Source organism: Pinus tabuliformis, chromosome 1_2, assembly GCF_031772625.1.
Source record: "Pinus tabuliformis cultivar Carrire ecotype Pingquan chromosome 1_2, CPIR1, whole genome shotgun sequence".
NCBI classification, from domain to species: Eukaryota; Viridiplantae; Streptophyta; class Pinopsida; order Pinales; family Pinaceae; genus Pinus; species Pinus tabuliformis.
The window spans coordinates 52864944-52884932 of record NC_142298.1 but is presented as its reverse complement, the minus strand read 5'-3'; the positions used below and the strand labels follow the sequence as shown (position 1 = coordinate 52884932).

The following is a 19989-nucleotide window of genomic DNA, read 5'->3' as shown; positions in this document are numbered from 1 at the left end:
TTTTAAGAAAAGTCTAGAAAAAAGGCACATAAATGTCTAAAACATAGCAATGCTATTTGTTTTAGAGCAATACCATTTTGAGTGATTTAGTAAAAATTGAGATATGCAAAATGCAAATCCATGAGTGCTTCCTACGCCTACCTTAAATGTCTCATAAGATCTTGTGATATGGCTTCTTTGTGTGAATACTACCAATGCTTACCATATATAATAGGGCTGAGTTGTATACGTGCAACGGAAGCAAGAAAATGGGGTAAAAACTGAATAATTAGTTTTCAAATTGGAAAACCAAATACTAAATATTAATTATTTTGCAATTGATTTCCGCGGGCAAATTGGAAAACAAAACTCGCCGTTGCCGGGGATCGAACCCGGGTCACCCGCGTGACAGGCGGGAATACTCACCACTATACTACAACGACAGGAGATGTTATGCGCACTAACGTATTTAGGAACTAACCGATGAGCGAAGAGTGCCGGTTTCTTTCTCTGTTGACATTAGATCTTTAATTTATTGCGCCTTCAAAATCGAATCGCAAACGGAAAAGATAAACACCATTGCACCAGCCGGGAATCGAACCCGGGTCTGTACCGTGGGAGGGTACTATTCTACCACTAGACCACTGGTGCAAACAGATAACCATAAAATGTCTGTCACGTTCAGGAAATGAATTTCTATTTCGATTGTATTTCTATCTGTTTACAGATGAAGGTAAAAGCATGTGATATAACAAATAAATAATCACTATTACATGTTTCCCTCATAATGAGAATTATTAAATTGAAAACACATGACTCCCGTGTTTTGCAGGTAGATCTTCTTACGGCCTTTTCTCTCCCTATCTTTTAATTCTTGTATTCACATGACCCTTGTAATTCGTTGATTTACGAATTCATCTCTCACAACATTTCTAACTCGAAATTAAAATTTTAAAGTAATCCAAACCACCTTTCTTTGCTCTCTTAAGGTTCATTGGACTATATTTATTCTTATTCTTAGTAGGATTTAAGCAGCATTATCATACTTTTCTATAAATTTTATTTTAGTATTCTTTCCAATCTAGTATCATTAAATTTTAATTGTAAAATGAATTTTAATTAAATTAGTAGTATAGATTTATTTTAATCACGAATTTATTAAGTACTGAGAAGAATCAAATCTTTTGATATGCAAACCTCTTTTAGAGTGTAAAATTTGAAAAAGGTTTGCACTTCCAATTATTTAATCCCTATCAAAACTTGATAAATAATGTGGTTAAGATGGATCGATACAAGTCTCTCTCTCTCTCTCTCAGTGTGTAATTTTTCATTTCTTAAATTGCATTTTTGAATACATAAATGGATGCAATGTCTATGTCTTGAAAGTCCCTTTGGACACTTTGATTGTGTAGAATACATAACTTAAATGTCCTATTCCAACATATATTTGCTATATACACATATATATATGAAAATCAACCAAAATATAAAATAATGAGACTACTTGAAATGTTTAAAAGTTGGTTTCTTTTTTTTTTATTAACATGTTTTTATGTTATTAATATATTTTTAAGTACACGTCAATATTACTTAATTTTGCATGGTGAAAGTATTTTATTTATCACCCACATTGATTATTTTTATTATTACTAATATTTTCCATATTAACTTGTTTTTCTGTTGTTAATATAGTTTTAAGTACACGACATTATTAATTAACTTTCCATGGTGAAAATATTTTATTTATCACCCACATTGAATATTTTTATTATTAATAATATTTTTTAAATGCTACATATCAATTCTATAATAAAAATTGAATGAATTATACATCTCCCTCTTATTAGAAAGTAGCTAAATAATTCTACTTTTAACTACTTCTTCCTTTTGACCATTGAAGTATTTTACTATAGTATATATGTGTGTGTGTGTGTGTTTGTGAATTAATAGAATTTATATTACTCAAAAACTGGATTACATAGATATCAAATGGTACACAAAGGGAGCACAAACTCTCAACCATCGAACATTGTCGCCTAGACAAACCGTATAAATTTTCTTAACAAAATACCAATATATTAAGGCCATACAAGGCATGGTTACCTCCCCATTCAAATTAGATGCTGAAGTAAGAGAAATTTTCCATCGAGGGACGACTAATTCAAATGCCCACACCAACATTCACACATTCACACATATAAATTGTCCATTACATCACGATTGGAGATCCGCAAGGAAATTATATACTTCCGGGACATGATCCTCCCAAGGTGCCACAACTAAAACCATCGAACAGCAAAAGGAGAAACCATCATCTCCGACCTAGATACAAGTAAGCCATCCACAAAATTCATAACAGTTGTATATCAACATAAGCTTATAACAGTAGATACGAAACAAAACACCATAGACTGAAAATGAGAACCATAAACAACCCTCAGAAGCACATGTTTGTGACCATACTACATCGGCCTAATCCATAGACCTAAAGACCGTCAAGGGGCCTTCCAAAGACAAAACCAGAAGCTTCAGGGAAGACCCAAATTGTGCCACCCACCACCCATGCTCACTAATATTTATCTTAGGATGTGATATTAGTCAAAACCCTTACGTTGGACCTAGGGGGATCCACCAGGTCCCCACCATTTGACTCACAGGCTATGTAGCTCTCCACATAGAACCTCAAGTTCCTAAGAATTCTCTTAACATCCTCTAGAGAGGAAAAAATATTACATTTTTCAACCTGCTTATCCCTCATAATCAAGCCCAATAAAGTCTTCATTTTCTAATGGAGCGCTACTGAATTTAAATACTATTTTTTCCTACCACTAGTGTGCCAAGGTTTTGACACCCAAACTGACATATCCTCCAACAACTCGAAGTTTGAAAGAGATTTCCTTTCCTCTCCTACTTTTATCTTGAGCTCCCAAATTTTAAGACATATTTAAGGCATAATTGCATTGAAATAGGTTTTGATTTATTTTAACAATTTTTCTAACGATCATTTTTGTTACCTTTTACTCTTTATATACCCTTGTTGGATCATATTTTCTCCATCTTATCGCCTTGATGATGAACCACATTAGTTGGTTCGAAATGCGGCAACAAATAACTCTCATGTGATGGATCCCGAAGACATTTCTTCTCACAAAAGCCTACATTCAGATATGTTTAAGGCATAATTGCATTGAAATAGCTCACCACTAAGTCATGGGAAAATAGATTTTCCCCACACTGCCCAGGCTAGGTTGTACCGCCTCCGCCTCTCCTACTCCTCATCTTCTGCATTAGCAGAATCGTAGAGTCATTTGCGGGGGGGGGGTGTGCACCTCAATATCACTACAAGTGCTTCCTCTACTTGCGAAAGAGCATAACGATTGACTCGACCCACCCTAAAAAAAACTAGAATACCAACATGTAGCACCAGACATAAGACTTGACCTTAGACAAAGACCCACTAGAGAGGGTGGAAGAAAACACTTCCTTAGCCAAAGACTCTTCCCCCTTGACCATTGAGCAAGAAAGGTGCCACCCTAGGACCAAGAGGCTTCGATGCCCTAGAAACCATAAACAATTATCTAAACCCAATCCATTGCGCTTACCTAGCCACACAACTAAACCCACCTAGTCCAACCCTTGTAGAGAATTCCATCTACCCCCACAACCAGAGAGAAGACGCTGACACAAAACCTAACACCGAACCACTCTAGTAATCCCGATAATTTCCTTAGACCACAAGATACAAATAACACACAAAAACTGAGACTCTAGACCCTTAAGACCAAATTTTCAACAAAATATTAGAGCATAGGCTTACTAAAATCCATGTAGTGAAAATATATTACTAGGATAAAATATACCAATAGTATTATGGGCCTATCGAACCAAAAAAAAATATTGATTAAGCATGATCTAGTTTCTAGTGGGAAAGTTAGAATTCCCAAATCTATCTATATCACAAATTTCATTAAACTTAAACAACCATTTATTATGCATATTATGCCCTATGTCACTTTATTTATTAAGTAATTAAAAGAATAGAAATATGATAACCAATCACATAATATTTAGCACATTAAGCAACATTTTTTTTTAAGAAAACCCTCTTGAGGAAGATATTCCATTTTATTATCAATCCAAGAGTTTCCTAACGAATGATATTCTACATCCACATCCTTTGGGAGTTTTCTATGGAGCATTTGATATTCCACATGCACAATGCCTTTCTATGGTTGAGATAAAAATATATCAATAGTGTTATAGGCCTATCAAACTAATAAAAAAAAATTGACCCATAAAGGTCAAGGCATTTTAATTTTTAAAGAAATTTCCATATTATTTTTGCACTAAGAGGCACATTCTTAACTTAGTATGAGGGTGATGTGTAATTCCTTCCATGCTTAACCTGGAGTTGACATATATATATATATATATATATATATATATATATATATATATATATATATATATATATATATATATATATAATATCGGTTAGAACAAAAATAAATAAATATATAAATAAACAATATAAGAAATAGTTAATACAGTTAAATTGCACATAAAACATTGATCATAAAAAATTAATCACACTCACTATGTTTGCTCCTTTAATTCCTTGTGTTTTTTGTACTCTTTGGTGATTCTTGGTGACCTTTGAAACCCTAATAAAAATTCTTTCCTGCCTTTAGGTACAATTCTCTTAGTTTCTCTTTTCTAGGTCTGCATTAATTCTCATCTAACATGTAGACACCTCCAAAAGTGTGATAACATTTGTTTTTATTTACATCAATTCTCATCTATTAATCATATCTCAATTTTTTTTAAATAATTACTTTTTCTAAATTACTAAATCAAAACCTATGACGACGCAACAAGTAACGTGCGTGAGTGGTCTGAGGTTTCAAAACCCGGATATGTTCTTACTTCTTCTGAAGTTTGGGGTCCAAGAAGATCTAGATATTGTAACTTTTCTTGTGGGTTGAATGTCTCCTTAAGCGCTTACAAATAATCTCTTATAAAATATAAATGTCATACCTTGTTCCCTACACCTGTGAAGGTTCCTTAAATTGCATCAATTGGAATTTACTCTTCTAACTAGTTAGCAATTTATTAATTTTTTGATTAATACAAAATAAATCACACCGAAATTCTTCACATTTAAATTATGCGGAAGCTAAATAAAATGTTGGAAGTAAGAAATAGATGCACACACATAATAAAAGTGACACCAATATTTTGAACTAATAGTCCCTAAAAATCCTCAAAGGGAAAACCGATGCAACAAATGAGGGTTTATTTGATTATTCAACAGAAAAAATTATGAGTACAATATATGAATGCCAGATTGAAAATCCTCTAACAAATAATATTGCCAAAATATTTAGGAGAAAATTTCTCCCTTATGCAAAATCACTTAGCGTCCCTCTAGCCTCCTCACACTGCCTCCTAATTGCTTGCACTCTTGGCCTGCATAGTTCATACGACCTCTGAAACGTCTCCAAAAATGGTCGTCTAGCCTTCTCCTACTACTATAAAAATTTTATCTGCCTTCTGGAATTCCTTTTTCACCTCCGACAAATGATCCAAACCCTTCTTGGTTATTCGCTCTACTGAATTGGCTAACTCACACCACCTGAATGACTTTCTCTATAGAATATTTCAACCTTCTTTTTGCTAGCTCTCCAACACTAGGAAAATCCTTTTGCCTCTCTATTGCTTCTCCCTCAATCACTGATTCTCTCCTTCTTTGGATCTAACTCTTCTTTCTTGTTGTATCACTGCACCCGATAACTCGATATACCAAGGATACTTTCTCTCCCTCTTGCTCAATGTGTCTCTCCTCATCCCATCGATATGCACTTATAATTTCTCGTTGGATCACCAATTAGTGTGATTAAATTGTTATCAACGACTAATATCATCTTAGACTCGATCCATGTGTGCCTCTACAACTTTCTTGATCTTCCTTTAGTAATTGTTGTTAATTAATCGATTTTCCTAAGTTAGACTTAGGCATTTTTAAATTATTGATCAATTAACTAATTGAGTGGTCTCTAGGTGTTTTCTCTCGAAACATTTTCGAGGTTTTGGATATCCCATGTTCTTTAGCCTCTCTAACACAAATCGAGACTAGAACACTTACCTGGTGCTATAAAAACTAACACTCCCTCTTAGCGAGGAAGTTGTTATGTCTTCTCCACTCCACTACTATACTCATTGACCTGATGAATATCCTGAATTCTGTAGCTAAACCACCTCAAGTTGTTGATTTCTAACAACTGTGATACAACTAGATCTCACTATCCATCAACATTATGCATACTCTAATTCATCTAGTAACCCTATATCTGAATCATTCTGCATCTATGCTATTGCTGACACTGCTCTATGCCCCCTTGCACTGTTGTCAACACTGCTTGTGCTACATTTGATCTCATGCTTTTGTTTTTTCTTTAACTACTGCAACTAAGAACTATTCTTCAGATCTATTGTATCCCTATACTAGCTTTACAACTATCTACTAAGTCTATGATTGCAAATATTCTCTACACTATCTACTGAGTAATTTTTTATGCTCATTTGTCTCGATGCCCCTCTAGTAACTGAGTATAACTAGTCTCTGCACTTCTCTCAATATATGACTGCACTTTCTGACATCTCGATCCTCTTACTACTGAAAAGTGTGGACCCTCGTAGCCTAGGTAATGATCCAAAAGGAAGCACATGTCTGGCGTTTTCTTCCTTAGACCATGCCCAATCCTGCAACTCTAAAGTTACCACTCTCCTCCTCCATCTAGAGGTATAGTTTCTATCAATTCAAACTGCTCAAACCTGGATGTCAACTCATCTATCTCCGTAGAATTTGTTTTCTGTTGCTCACCTTTCTTGTCCTTATTTTTCTTGGGACACTAGGTGTTGTAGTGACAAAAATCACCACACTTGAAGCATTTGATCTTTGAAAGATTATTCTTCTTCTTTTCACCTCCCTTTTAGGCCCTTTTCTATTTTTGTTAGTGGTACCTTGAACAAGACTGAGCCTTAGCTCCTCTTGTGTGAAATCATTCCATCGGTGTTCCCAATTAGGAATTTTGTCTTGTCCAATGATTCCCTAAACAAATTTTTCCCATTCTTTGGTAAACCCACCTAGTGTTATTTGCACAAGTTCATTGTCCTTTGGTGTCTCACCTACTGCTACTAGCTCATCATAGATGTCTCGAATTATGCTGAGATAAGGAGTCATGCCTTTAACTTTCAACATCTTTGTGGTCCTTAGCTTCTCCTTGAGAATCATCTTATGATTCTCTGATGGATCTTGGTGTAACTTCACAATGGAATCTCACATCTCCTTTATTGTTCCCTTCTCTGCAATATGTGGAACAATATGATCTTGAATCCCATCTAGGATCATCCTTTTAGCCTTGGCCATTTCTTTCTTATAGGTTTCTTGTTGTTGAGGATTTGTTAATACGACAATAAAATTCTCCAAAAACTCCTTTAGTCCATACTCATCCTACAAGAAAGTCATCCTATCCTTCCATACGAGAATGTTAGAGGCTTTGTCAAGTCTATCTTCATCTCTAAGACCTATTGTGGCCATTCTTGTAAAACTCAAAAAATGGGAAACAAACTGGAAATCTCTCTCTCCTACCTACTTGGCCCTTCTCTATGTTATTCACACTCTCTTTTGGAATGTGTAGATATGCTCTTTTTGCCTCCAGATATACTTCTCTAGTCCTCACACTTCCTACAAATCCTTAATTGGAAAACTTGCTCAACCTTTTGGAAGTCCTTCTCTAGAATATGGAACATGATTTGCTTCTCTTGAAGCTTGCACTGGCTGACTAGAAAAACTGCTATGACCTACTGCAACTAATTTCTCGAATCTCCTCCTAAAAATTGGATCTGAAAACCCTTTGAGAAATTTTGGAAATTCCTCTTCAGTGTGCTTTTCTCTTCCACCCAACATTGATTTGTTGCTGCAAAACTTTGTTGCAAATCAACTCTGCCTAGATCTTCTAAAAAAAATTACTGATCTATTCATTAGAATCCTCTATCTGAAAAATCCACTGCCTGCAATTTTGCTTCTGAAGCTGATTAAAGTTTCCTCCAACCTGGATCTAGAAATCGAACCCTCTGCCTCTGCAAATTCACACTTCTAGGTGGCCTGCGCAGTTCTAATAAATTCGTGCTCAGAAACCCCTCTGAACTTGCACAATTTCTCCTTCTCGCTAATAAGCTTCTGATATGATCAAAATTTCTCGGATACCATGTGAAAATTCCTTAAATTGCAGCGACTGGAATTTGCTCTTCTAACTTGTTATAAGTTTATTAATTTTTTTATTAATATCAAATAAATCACACTGAAATTATTCACAAATAAATTATACGGAAGCTAAATAAAATTCTAGAAATGATAAAATAGATGTACACACATAATAAAAATGAAACCAATATTTTGGATTAATAGTACCTAGAAAAAACCCGAAGGGAAAACTGATGCAACAAATGAGGATTTGTTTTATTATTCAACAGCAAAAATATAGAGTACAATATCTGAATGTCAAACTGACAATCCTCCAACAACAAAAATATCGCCAAAATATTTAGGAGAAAATTTCTCCCTTCTGCAAAATCATTAAGCCTCCCTCTGGCCTACTCACACTTCCTCCTAGTTGCTTTCGCTCTTCTCCTGTGGAGTTTGTACGACCTATGGAAATTCTTCAAAACTAGTCATCTAGCCTTCTCTTGCTTCTAGAAAAATTCGCTCTACCTTTTGGAATGTTTTTTCAACCTCCAACAACTGATCCAAACCCTTCCTGGCTATTCACTCTACTGAACTAGCTAACTCGCACCACTTGGATGGATTTCTCTACAGAATATTTGAACCTCCCTTCTGTTGGTTCTCTTGCAATAGGAAAATCCTTCTAGGCTTCTTATTGTTACTCGTTCAATCAATTATTCTGTCCTTCTCTGGTTCAAACTCTTCTTACTTGCTTAATCACTACACTAGATAGCTCAAGCTGCCATGGATACTCGTTCTCCCTCTTACTCAATTTGTCTCTCCTTATCCTGTCCACATGATCTTATAATCTCTTGCTGGATCACCAACGACTTAAATCATTATCCATGACTAAGATCATCTTAGACTCGATCCATGTGAGTCTCTAGAGCTTTCTCGATCTTCTTCAATTAATTGTTGTTAATTAATCAATTTTACTAAGTTAGACTTAGGAATTTTTTAATTATTGACCAATTAACTTAATTGAGTGGTCTCGAGGTGTTTTCTCGCATTTTTTTTTGGGTTTTGGATATTTCATCTTCTTTGGTCTCTCCAACATAAATCGAGGCTACAACACCTTTCCGATGCTACAAAACCTAACAAACCTCCACTGGGTCCCACAAGGGCTTATATAGATGTACCCAAAGGTATCCGATATCCAAAGGGCTTTAGCGAATAAAGTTCTAATGTGACCCAGATCTCCTCCAACCTAGATATATAGCTCAATCTAGGTTTTTATGATTTTGAGTGGTTGTATTTTTGAAGTTCCATAATAACCCAAATCCATATTTACTGCATTGGGTCCCACATCAATCGAAGGGTTTGGTTACTAATTCCCTATGCATGTTTTGGATTCAACCGGATGAGGATTTTGTTAATCAACAGAATTCATGATGGAAGTATTCCTCAATTCGTTCATCGACAAACTTCACTTCAACACAATTCTAATCCTTCTCTATGGCTTGGAACATTCTCCTTTTTCCACGAAACCGAGGAAGGCTATTACATGAGAGTCCTTGAGTAAACCAGTGACTGGTTAGGGGAACTAACACTTCGATCCAAGCTTAAATCCTCAAAATTAAAACCATCTACAATACATAATATTGACAAACCCACATGATTGATAAAAGGTTCTCAAAAGAAATCACAATGCTTGTAAATTAACAAAGATTGTTACATAGTTTAACTTGATATTCATGAATAAATTTCCCGCTTCTCTTGCTCGTGCCCCATGAAGACCACATGTTACATGTCTTTTACTTACAAAAATGGGAAGAAATATCTAGTAACAGAAAGGGAAGGTCCTACCTTCTTCAGCTTCAATGTGTTATATTTATATTTTGTAAATATCTCTTTCCTCAAATGAGCTAGCACCGTATCACGAACTTCAAAATTTACTTCTCTTTTCTTGAGATCTTCTCTTTACTTGTACTTATGGTTGTTGTCCCGAAGCTATCCTTTAACTTGTTCATGCAAATCTTGCATCATTGTAACAAATGCCTTTGCATAAACACTTTTCAATTCCTATTTTCCCAAGTTTCTAAGTTCAAAAATGCATTTGGAGTGCATGAAATACACAATTTGAAAAGGAAATTTTCCTGTGATCCTATTAGGAGAATCATTGTAGGCAAATTTAGCCTGGGGGGGAAATTTATACCACTATTTATTGTGCTAAGCTTACCAAACATCTCAAGAAGTTTCCCAAGTTCCTATTAACCACTTCAATCTGACAATTTGTTTGAGGATGATAGGATGAGCTAAATAAAAGCTTCCTACCAAGCTTCTCCCACAAAGTCCTCCAAAAGTGCCTAACATATTTTGTATCTTAGTTTAAGACTATACTTCTAGGTGCCCATGTAGTCTCACAATTTCTCTAAAAAAAGAAGTTTGCAATGTTCGTGGCTTCACTCATTTTTTAACATAGTATAAAGTGTGTCATCTTTGAGAATCTATCAACTGCTACAAAGGATGAATAATTATTCCTTTGATTTTTAGGAAAACCTAGAAAAAAATCCATACTAATGGCTTCCCATGGTCCGTTTGGTATGGGTAGTGGTTAATATAAACCAATATTTTGTTGTTTTCATTTGGCATATTGAAAAATTCTACATTTTCCACAAATATCTTGACATCAAACCTCATTATTGGCCAATAATAATAAAAAATTAGCTGAGCTTATGTTTTATCATGGCCAAAGTGACCAAAAAGTCCTCCAAAATGCTTTTCTTTCACTAAATTATCTCTCATCGAACCATTTGGGATGCACAATTAGTTTCCCTTGAATAAAGATCCCTCCTAAATAAGTTATTTGATCCAATGAGTTCTATATTTTAGTACTGGGTTCTCACATGCTTCATAGGATTCTCTAAAGTCCAGGTCCTCCTTGTACATTTCTTTGAGATCTTCAAATCCAAAAGTGCCCACTTGGAATTACTACAAAATAAAACACCTCCTTCTCAAAGCATTTGTAACCTTGTTAACATTCCCACTAATATGTTTAAGAAAAAATTTGAAAATTTACTTGAACTCAACCCATTTGGAATGATTCTGATATAATTTCTCCTTCCTAGTTATAAAATACAAAACATGATTGTCAATATGTAAAATAAACTCCCTAGGCATGAGATAATGCCTCCATTTTTCCAGGGCTTGTATCGCTGCATAAAAAACATTGTCATAAGTGGAGTAATTCTATTTGGTTTCATTCAACTTCTTATTGAAATAAGGAACAAGTCTATCTTCTTAGCTTAAAATAGCACCAATTGCCATTTCACTTGCATCACACTTAACTTGGAAAGGTTTTTGAAAATAAGGCAGAACTAAAATCGGCTTAACTGTTATCTTCTTTTTCAATGGTCGAAATGCTTTATTAGTTGTAGCAATCCATTTACATGGTTGTTGTTCCTTTTTAATGGTCCCAACTATAGGTGCACATATATGGCTGAAATTTTTAATAAACTTTCTATAAAAGTTGCTATATAACCCATGCAAACTTCTTACCTCATTAATATTCCTCGAGGTAGGCCATTCCTTGATAGCTCTCACCTTTTCTGGGTCCATCTTCAATCCCTCTAGAGATATTATAAAACCTATGTAGGTTAACTCTATTTTCACAAAGGGACATTTATTCAAGTTTATTAAGAGTTTCTCCTACTCCAACCTCTTCAACACAAACTTCAAGAACCTCAAGTGTTCTTCCCTATTTTTACTAAATACAAGAATGTCATTCAAATATAAAATTATAATTTTTCCAATAAAATCCTTAAGGACTTCATTCATGAATCTCGTGAATGTACGGGGTGCATTGGTCAACCCAAAAGGCATAACCAACCACTCATATAAACCATCACTGGTCTTGAAGGAAATCTTACATTCATCATCCTATCTCATCCTAATATGGTGATATCCAATTTTCAAATATCTTTTAGAATATAAATTTACACTACTCAAACAATCCATTAGATCATCCATACGAGGTAAAGGAAATTTGTAGCTTACTGTTATTTTGTTTATTGCTTTGGATTTCATACACATTCTCCAACCTCCATCTTTAGTTGGGCTCAATAGTTCTAGTACAATCAAAGGACTTAATCTTTCTAGAATTAATCCATTGTCCAACAACTCTTAGACTTGTTTTATAATTTCTTCATTCTCCTTGAGGGTCATCCTATTGGCTGCTTTTTTTGGTAAACTTTCGCCTGGAATTAGATTTATGTGGTGGTTGATGTTCCTTACAGGTGGTAAGGATTTTTTAAACTCATCCACAATGGTATTAACAAACTCAACTAACAATGCTTGAATTTTAGCAGGAAATTCACTCAAATTTGTATATGTAAATACAACTCTAGGCTTACCAATCAAAGAAAATTTCACCTCTTCTTTCTGCTTGACTTCTTATAGCAATTCTTTCTCAGTCTTAATTAGTATTCTTGAGACTATTTCACCTTTGCCTCCCTTCTCTTCTAGAGGTAACAACACATGTATTCAATTGTACTTTTTGAAGGTATAAGTATTTCTTCTCTAAAATGAACAACTTCCCTATCATAATCCAAGAGCGTGACATCACACAACACTTCATCTTTGTTGCCACCAATTTAGAGTTCAACTCTACTTTGTTCACTTACCAAAATATCATGTCCTTTCCACAACTAGGACACTCGGTATGGGGTATGATGCACCATCCTCTGCAATCTTGATTTCTCCACCATCTCTATAGAGACTATATTGTAATTGCTACCATTGCCAATGACCATTTTGAAAAATTTCCCTATAGAATTGCACATTGTCTTTAACATACTTCTCCTTTGATCTAGTTCATGGGGATACTTCTCAGCTTTAACCAATATTCTCTTCAGCATTAGTGAATCACCCATCTTAGGAGTATCTTATTTTACCTCTATCTTTGTTGTCTCATATTTAGCTTCTACAATATGTGCTCATCTTTGATTTTTTGACTTGTTCTCAAGACAGTTCCATGACACATGTCATGATTTCCCACATATGTAGCACCATATTTCTCTTCCTTCGCCTTTGCATCTTGAGAAAAAAGTTATGCCCCTCATTTATTCTCATCTAGGAGAAAGAATGCTAGAGCCCCCTATGTATTCTCTTTGAGCCTGAAATCTTCCTCTGTTGGAAGGTCCTTTTCCTCTTGCCGAAATCCTTCCTTTACTCCTTTGACTTTGTTTTCTAGCCAGCTTATCTTCTACTCTTAATGCTTCCTGATAGGCATCTTCAACCATCTTCAGGGGAAAGAGACCAATTTCATCATGGATCTCGTACCTCAAACCATTTATGTCTATGACCACCTTCTCAACATCTTCCTCAATGTGGCCTGCTTTTATGTTCAACCCATAGAATTATTTAGTGTACTCCATTGTCATAGATTTTGGCCTTAAATTTTGTAGCTTCTTGAATAAATTCAATTAATAATCCTTGGGCATAACCTTGCTCTTAAATTTGGATATCATTTTGTCCCAACTCCTGATCTATACCTTTCCCTGCTTTCTTTGATCTGCTTGCAACTCATTCCACCATAATGATGTGTGTCATCTTAGCCTGGTCATTGCATATTTGACCTTTTGTTGATCCTCTACATATTCATAGTTGAAATACTTATTTAATGACTTGATCCAATCAAGCAACTCTTACACATTTAAGTTTCCATAATGTACTCACACCTCCATTTTTGTCCTAGACCCTACTTTGGTAACCAACTTTTTCAATTGCCTTCATTTGTTCTCTTCCTAGAGATCCTTCCATCTCCCCTTCTGAGCTTGTATCTATTATTTTCATAGGGCTACATTGTTCTTTTCTTTGATAATTGCATTTCTTCATTAATGCATTAAGTTCACCCCATATCATCATTACATTATTCATATCTACACCATTATTTATTAGCATATGCAATTATATATAAATAACAACATCATGATCATCAATGCAGCGAAACATAAAGGAACAATAGAAGAAAGGCATGCACACACATAGAGACTCCAAGATTGGTCTGAGACCAAGGAAAAACTCACTATGGGGAAAACCCTTGCAAATCTTCTTCTTCTTAGATTGTCATCAAATGATTCAATAAAAGAGAGTACAATGATCCATAACTTTATCTAGGAAAAAAACAACTATGATATCTAGGAAATAGATATAATCATGATTTTACTCAAAACACTGATTCTAAGGATTGTAATGTGTTGTCACTGACTGTAGTCAACTGTTGGATACTGCTCTCACTGTGCTAAACACTACTGAACACTGTTTTCACTGAGTGGAATCTTCATAATACTGAAATATCGTCTACGAGTCCTGGACACAGGGAGGAGGAGTTTTGTGAGCATCTATAAAAATCCTATACGCTCTTTGTGAACTATATGCCAACGTCTATGGTAGCCCGGTTTCTCCCGAGACCATTATATGCATGCGTCTGGGGACCAAATCACCATATCTGCTCCAAACCCCCAGACACTCTCTTCTAGTTATCGTGCGTATGTCTAGGACAAACTAGATGCTCTTAGGACCACTCTGTGCGATCATCCGAGGACCGACACCTCCAAATATGCCTCTAAAACCTTGAATGCTCCCATAGGCTTCTGTTCCAGTATCTAGGGCTCTCTTGATGCTATATTGACCATTGTGTGCCAATGTCCATGGACTAAAATGCATAGTTATGTGCCAACATCTAGGGACTAAAATGCCCAGTTTTATGCCAACGTCCAGGAGTAAGAAATCCTTAGATCAATGTGAGCTGCATCCCTGAGATTTCAGACCCTTGTGCAAACTTTCCTCCCATAGACCTGAGCAAACCAAGACAGTAAGAGAAGAGAAGATGGATTGATCAATGCATCTAAATGATATTGATGTCTCTTCTATTTATAGGCTTTCATGAGGGTTCACTTGGGGTTAAAGCCGATCTGATCAATTTAACATGTGCTTAGGGCCGACCTAACCCAATATACATGAGTGAATAAATAAATTCAAAAACCAACTTTCGCTTGTCCAAATAAGGTGATCTCTAGGTCGATTTTGGTCCTCTTGAAAATAGTAATCTAATGCAATCATCATCTCAGTCATCTAAGTTTTCCAAGGTGGAATTTGACCGCGGCTGCAAAAATTAACACTCTCTCTCAACTAGGGAGAATTCTACTTGCCAATATCTGTCCATCGATCAATATGCCATTCTGGTATCTTCACGTATCATCATTGATCATATCTATCATGTAGTAATCATTCCATGACCACCTCAAGTATCTCATCATCAAAAATCATCAATGTACATCTCGATCTATCCCTTGCTTATTCCTGCTTATCTCTTGATTGTTCCTGCTCGTATGCTGAACATTCTTGAATCTAGAAGAAGAAGAATTTGTTACCGGAGGGGAGCTTAAGCTACCACCCTATATTCATCAGGCTCCTACCTAGAATCTTTTCCACTGGGCTACTACCTGAAATATCATCATCAATCGTCATTAGAGAGCATATCATCAAGGAGCACATCTCAACCTGGAACCACATCGGGGAACACATCTCAACCTAGAATCTCATGGGGGAGCTATACATCTACAACCCCATATGGAGCAATATGATATCTAAACACATAGGGGAGCACATCTCGACCCTGGGATCACATCAGGGAGCTCAATCTCAGCCTCAAATCACATAGGGTTATCTCAACCCATCCTATTTCCAACTGATCTTCCCATTGATGACCCTAAATAGTCATGTGGTAGAACACTTACATAATAATCGACTTGGGTTGTACACCCCAAGTACAATCTCAACTCGTTGGCCAAACGAGGAGCGGTGTTCCTGACAAGCCCATCTTGTGGGTATGATGCCAATTGGGGTATACTCTGCAAAGACCAAATAGGGGAGAAACATTCTCTGACCCTATGAAGATAGGGGAGAAACATCTTCAACCCTATGGGTAACATATAGGGGTCATACCCTATTGTCCATAGTTCCCTCAACCCCAGGAGCCCTCCATCTCAATTCCTCACCCTGGGAGCTCAGACGGGGAGGAAGAGTTGGCTCAGTGTCCTCGATCAACGCTACTCTCATCATACTCAAATCTAGTATCAAATTGTCTCAATAGAAGTTTTGTCTTGTTCATACAGGACATCAAATCAAATATCATTTCAGAGCATAAATAATCATATAAATCACAAAAGGATGCCATAATCAACCTCCCTCTCAAGGACGTTCCAACCACAAGCCTGAGCTTGTTTTGAATAGCTGCATTGTCTCAATATATGAGAGTATCTTGGTACCAACTATAAATATGGGATTTTCTATCAATTAGATCTCACTCTATGTCATCACAATGTATCTATGTCATATCCAAATCATGCTCAAACATCTCTCTAAGGAGTTTCTTCAACCTGCCTGACATCTAGCCATGCTAGCAACATCATACTCATCCTTAATCGTACTATGGACCTCTCATCCAAGATATCATGGCAGATCTCATAATAAAGCATCATCCAAATGTGCTTAACAATAATCTCTATCAAAAACAATGCATCCATGCAATCACATAGCTTAGGAGAAATATCTCATCCTCAAAAGTAGAATATCTCATGTAGATATTTCGAAGGATGCTCGATGGCAACTTTATGTGAATGAAGCGGCTTACTCATGAATTTATTCAGGTTCTATGCACATCATATATATACAGATGGATGTTCAAAACATAACATCAATTATTCAATCAACTGTCGGATACCATGTCAAGTTAAAAAACATCTTGAGCTTCAAATCGGAGCATCTAAGGATTTGCATTTTCATTATTCAAAAACATTTTCTAATAACTTTGTAATATAGAATTTCTTTTCCAAATTCCAGAAATCGATTCATCATGCTATGATACATCATTTCCAGATTCAAAAGTTATCCCTCTTTGATTTATATCATCAGAGGCTCATCACTGGTCAAGAGTAGACCATCAGGATGTAAACCCAAAACCATAATCAAAATCAAAGCCATAGATTGGAACTCATCATCCTAACTTCATCAGATAACTGACAAATATAGACATATCTGTATCGGGGAGATTTCTTCATGAAATTCTCTAAGCATAATGCCTTGGTAAGCCATCATAATCAACCTTACATAAATCAATGTTTTACCATCACATCAACAAAGTCAGCTGATCAAATTTTGGAAGCCAAATCACAACCATTATCAAAGTCATTATTATTAGAGTATCAATTCTTTCAACCAGGAGTTAGGGAGAGCTCATATCAAGTCGTGACTTCATTTAATATTATGTCAACAAGTTGTCATCAACCATGCATTATCAATTTGAACTTGATCAAGTCATTCTCATAATCATAATACAAGTCATTTTTGTCACTAGGTGCAAATGCATACACCAAGGATGAGTCATGCAGGTTCCATTTTCATGCCGAATCACAACTATCATTACCTCAACCATTGTTCTAGGAACAAGGAGGCCAATTTACAAATACACACATAGTATTGACATCATGGAAAATCAATAATCGTTAGATCAAATCATTAGACATCAGGGCAAGTTAAAATTTGTTATCGTAGAGAGATCTATAGTCAAAGAATATCTCAATCATCAATTCAAAGTTATTGTCAAGCATCACGACAACACATTGTTCATCTATATCAATCATTCAAATCATGCAAACCTCTTGTAGCACAAACATAGCAACATATCTATATGTATGTCTCGATCACCTGTAAACACAATTTCAGTCTGCATGTTCATGTTATGGCAAACATTCAAGCTTCTCCTGCTTCCAGATCTTGTTATCTGCAACACATTTGTGGAACTGACATATTCCAGGTGACCAATTTTAAGCACAATACTTCAATTTTATGTGATCAGTGATTTAACCCAATAACATCATAAATCAGATTACAATGGAAGAATATGTTAGGGACACCTTGATTCAGAGTTCAGACAGCTTCAGAAAGGTTCAGACGATGGTCAACTATAGTCAAACCCTTGGACGCTCCCTTCATGTTAGCATGGGTTCGTTTTTAGTTGCCTGGATGCTACTTGGGCCTTAGCATGCGTGTTTTTAGGGACGAGATTTCCCAGTTCAATGCCTGTGTCCTTTAGATCTAAGATTTTGTTGCAAATCAATAATTTTAAATGCACATAAATCATACTTCAACAGTACATAATTCAAATAGCAATAAGGGTAAGAATCTTGAGAAGATATTCTCCCTACGACTGGGAGTCTATGTCATCAACCTGTATCTACTAGATTCAAGCAGCAACAGATATGTTAGATCATAAACATATATATGTCATGGCTATTAGTATTATGACATCAATCTTTCATCAAAGGTTAGACTCAAAGCAACATATATATGCAACATCATATCTCAAATATTATGAGCACTTTCTATCAAGTCACTTCATTAAGTCTGGACCTTCAGTTTAACCACATGTAATCAAGACATGACCACAATTAGTAAGAGATATAGAATATCAATCTCATAGTTATAACTATAACATCAAGGTTACCATTCTTATCATTATCAATGAGATCAAGTTAGGTCATTCAATAAATATTTGTCGAAACAACGAGAGTGTCAATCTCTCAAGCATTATCAACATACTCATGTATAAGGGTCAATGAGCTATCCTTCTACATAAAATCCATCATGAAAAGTATTAAGAGTATAATTTCATCATAGAAAACATATATTCAAGTCGCTTTCATTTGCATGTATGCTCCATCAAAGAAAGGGAAATTCTCATCATACCTTTAGGGCTTACCGAGCCATCCAGTGTTACAACTGAAATACAACATGCGTATTCAAATGTATCTCTCCTTATCCCATCGATATGCTCTTATAATCTCTTGCTGGATCACCAATGACCATGATTAAATCATTATCAATGACGAAGATCATCTTAGACTCGATTCATGTGAGTCTCTAGAGATTTCTCGATCTACCCAAATTAATTGTTGTAATTAATCAATTTTCCTATGTTAGACTTAGGCATTTTTTAAGCATTGAAGTATTAATCAATTAACTTAATTGAGTGGTCTCTAGGTGTTTTCTCCCAAAAAAAATCTGGGTTTAGAAGATCTCATGCTCTTTAGCCTATCCAACACAAATTGAGAATAGAACACCTGTCCAATGCTACAAAACCTAACAACTCTCCACTAGGTCCCACAAGGGTTGATCTAGATGTAGCCAAAGGTATGCTTTATCCAAAAAGCTTTAGCGAATAAAATTCTGATGTGCCCCAAATCTCCTCCAACCTAGACATCTAGCTCAATCGAGGGCTTGGATGATTTTGAGTGGTCGTTTTTTTGAAGGGTCCATATTAGCCCAGCTCCATATTTGCTGCACTAGGTTCCACATTGATCCAAGGGTCTGGTTACTAATTCCTTGTGCATGTTTTGGATTCAACCAGATGAGGATTTTGTTAATCGACAAACTTCATGATGAAAGTATTCCTCACTCTGTTCATCAACAGACTTCATTTCAACTCAATTATAATACTTTTCTATGGCTTGGACCATTCTCCTTTTTCCACGAAACTGATGAAAGCTATTGCATGAGATTCCTTGAATAAATAAATGACTAGTTGGGGGAACTAACACTTCGATCCAAGCTTAAATCCTCAAAATTAAAACCATCTAGAATACATATTATTTACAAACACACATGATTGATACACAAGGTTTTCAAAAGGAATAACAATGCTAGTAAATTAACAAAGAATGTTA

At 35.6% G+C, this 19989-nt stretch overlaps 2 non-coding genes across 2 annotated transcripts; both read right to left on the bottom strand.

Annotated features, from left to right (window-relative positions):
* Window positions 1-350: 350 nt before the first annotated feature.
* TRNAD-GUC (transfer RNA aspartic acid (anticodon GUC)) lies at window positions 351-422 on the bottom strand. Its single transcript has one exon. It is a non-coding gene; the product is annotated as a tRNA-Asp (tRNA).
* A 137-nt stretch (window positions 423-559) lies between these two features.
* On the bottom strand, window positions 560-630 carry TRNAG-CCC (transfer RNA glycine (anticodon CCC)). Its single transcript has one exon. It is a non-coding gene; the product is annotated as a tRNA-Gly (tRNA).
* Window positions 631-19989: the final 19359 nt, after the last annotated feature.